This window comes from Centrocercus urophasianus, unplaced genomic scaffold (assembly GCF_019232065.1).
Source record: "Centrocercus urophasianus isolate 14NV4802_14NV808 unplaced genomic scaffold, USGS_Curo_1.0 seq_10, whole genome shotgun sequence".
NCBI lineage: Eukaryota > Metazoa > Chordata > Aves > Galliformes > Phasianidae > Centrocercus > Centrocercus urophasianus.
In genome coordinates, this window is record NW_024884142.1 from 97311936 (window position 1) to 97315374 (window position 3439).

Genomic DNA, 3439 nt, shown 5'->3' on the forward strand with positions numbered 1-3439 from the left:
AGATACTGAAAGGCTGCTCTCAGGTCTCTTGCAGCCTTCTCTTCTCCAGGCTGAAAAGCCCCATCTCTTTCAGCCTGTCCTTGGAGGGAGGTGTTCCATCCCTGGGGCCATTTTATTGGCCCTCTTCTGCATGCTCTCAAGCAGGTCCATGCATAATATATGAAAATGGTTTCAAATTCCATTAGATACTATCTTAAGGTGCTACCAGTAAAAAATGAAGACTGAATCTCTCAACCAGTGATCCTAAAACAACAAATTAAGTATGTAAAATACATAAAACACTGAATTTTCTGTAGGACTCTCTGCTGCCTTGTTTGGTTCTTCTTGGTGGTGTTCTGGGCTCTGCAATCCTGCTGCCAACTCTGTTAAAATGAACAAGCAAAGCTGTATTGCTTTAACAGCAAAAACATTAAACATGTTTGTGTTTCTGTGCAAGATATCCAGCAGGACTGGCGAGTGTTAGTTGGGCCCAATTTAACTTCAGTCCAGTTTGGCTGATCGTGTAAGCCTGAGTGCATGTTGGCACAGAGCTCTCGATGTAAGGGGCATTCATTGCTGTCTTGCAGTGTGCTCTTTACCAGACAATTGCTATCACCATACTCATTCCATTCATCTTTTCGTGCTACAAAAAACGCTGAGCATTGCGAGGAGGAGCAACCATCTGAGCAAGTGGAAACAAAGTGCAGTCTGTGAATTTGCATTTTATTCCCCTCTGGAGCTGTACTTTTCCTGAATGCATTTAAAATCTTTGTTCAAAAATTCTTTTGCATAAGTACCTGAGAAGTGTTTACTTACTGTAGATGTCCGTTTTCATGGTTTTCTGCTCTGACACCTTTCAAAATATTAAGAATATTCAAAAGTTCTATTTTTCACTTAACTAGCTCTAGCAGATGTGCTTTGCAAATAGTTGTGGAGGTTCAGGGAAAGAACAACTTCAGCATTTATCTACTGAATGGATACAGTGTCCTCTGCTCAGCACAAGTTGACCTTGATTTCTAAAATTACCTTTTAAAAATATTTATCTTCTTGTTGATATCAGCACTATGAGCACTTCTTCATTAATGGTAGTACTGGGGAGATAGTACTTTTGGCTTCCATCAATGGACAGTTCAGCACTCTTAGTGAGTGCATGAAATGGTAAATGGACTCTAGAGAAGCTACTTGTGTTCTTTAGTTCTCTGATCTCATTAGTCTCTATATGGATAGAGCAGGCCCTAGAAGTCAGGAGCTACCATGGTATCTGTCAGAGTAGTTACGTGAGATATATAATAAATGAGTGCACAGGATAGAAAGGTCAGAAAATTCCTTGCACTTGTGACTGCTGGCCACTGAAATACCTTTGAAATTTCAACCCTAGCCTCATTGAAATGCATCTTTTTCCATCAGCTCTTTGCCAAAATGGAAAGTTCCACGGTTGTGCAAATTCACCAGTGTTGCATCTCCAGTGCTATGAATCTCTCATAGCCGCATCTGGGGCGGAGTTCTGCATCCTATGGGCTCAGGATGATGAAGTCAGGTGTGAAAATCCTGCAGAAGGAGATGATTCCTGATGCATCTCTCAAGTTAATAATTTTCAGAAACTGTTCCCATGCATATAGCTCCTGATGTGTTCTGTGAGTTGTAAAAATAGCCTCCAAATTTTTGGAGCTCCACCAAAGCATATGGACCAGGATCAGTGCTCTCTGTGATCCATGTGTGATCAAGGCAGTACTTTCTCCTGACTAAGCCATGGCTCCTTTTGTGCACTGGGCTGGTGAGGAGCTGGCTGTGTGCAGACCTGCTCGCCAATCTGAGTGAAATTAAAAGTGGGCCATGACATGTACTGAGGTGTGCATCTGACAGGCAGCCCACATGAAGCACTGTGAGAGCCAAGTGTGGAAAAATAGAGTGGTTTTTGTAGAGCATTGCAAAAGTGGGTGGCCAAGCCCATAGCTGAGGAGGATGTCAAAGGGGCATGGCTGTGGTGTATGATGAGATTGGGAAAATGTCTAGAAAAAGCAAAGGGAGAGCAGTCTCAGAGGAGGAGGCAGAGTGTGAGTGTGAGGAGGTTGGTCAGGGTGCAAGAGTACAGCTCTGTGCCCTTACTCCTAATCTGCAGGTTTGGTGAGTGAGTCTTTATCCCAACTAATTTCTTCTCACAGGTAACTGAATGGTAACTTAAATGAGGCCTCACAGTACTCCCGTTAAGACTTTTGGGAGAGAGGGAGACTGACTCAGGGAGTTTTGGCATTATTAGCATTGCTTTTCACATTAATAAGTATCTGAGGTCCATATAATGAATGCTGCACAGAAAATCTTGCATGGAAAGCAAGCAAATGGGTCTCCTTTCCACTAAGCCTGCTGCCCCTGTAAGAAAAGCAAGTCGACCTGGCTGGTGCATCGACAGGGAATTGTAAGAAACATCCCTTCTAAGCCTCTTCCCTTCTCAGCCAACATGTAACCCATCACACAGGGGTGCGCTTCAGGTATATTTTGCTGGTTAGTCATTACTGCAGGTAAATTTATCCAGAGCTGTGTGGGGAGAAGAGGAAAGGGAAGAATTACTTCCATGTAATTCCTGCAGTGTGCTAGGGATACCGGCTGTGCTGTGTTTTATGATGCAGGTTCGGATCTCTCAGTACTGAAATAAAGAATAGAGGGAGGAAAAAAAAAAAAAAAGGATACTTGGGATACTTGCAAATCTGGGTGCCTGGGTACTGTTCCTTCCCAGCCATGCCTGGTGTGGAGCAGGTGATGAACAAGCTGTGCCTCAGCAGCAACATGCAGCCACCAAACGCTTGCTTGGTTCAGGCTTTCTTCTTGCGCTGATGTGACCAAGCTCAGACCAGAAGCTCTCATTGAGTTGATGTGGGACTGTTCCCAAGCAAATCCCTTTACCTCCCAGCAATTCAGCAGTCACACTGCTCTCAGGTCAGAGTTGCTCATGCCTACCTGGTTCAAAAGCATGAGTGTGACTGTATGCTCTCTTCAGTGCAGACATTTCCTATCTGCTAATGCAGATATGTGACCACAGACAGGCTCAGCTAAGTATGCACATCCCTCTGTCTCACGGGGGTGTTACAACAACCAGGACTGCAACTCAGTCCTTTAGGATTGCTTGTCTTCCTTTCTAGTCTTCAGTGAAATGCTTTTTCCAATGTCTGGGCATCTGCAAAGGGCTCTAGTGCAAATCCTTCATATTTCTTCCCAGAGATGAAGGTTACTCAGGCACATAGTGCCATACTTACAGATAATAAAGCCATTTAAAAGCTCCAGAACACACTGACAATTGGCGTGATTCAGAGCTTGCTGTTGTTTTTGACAAGGCTCAAGTTCGGGCTTTTCTTTGCAGAGGAGATTTTCTCTGTGCTTCAGCTCCTATACGCAGATGGTGCTTCTGTGAAGGAGGCAGTGACTTCTTATCCCACCCTGAGCTGGAGAGAAGAGGACTATAACAAGC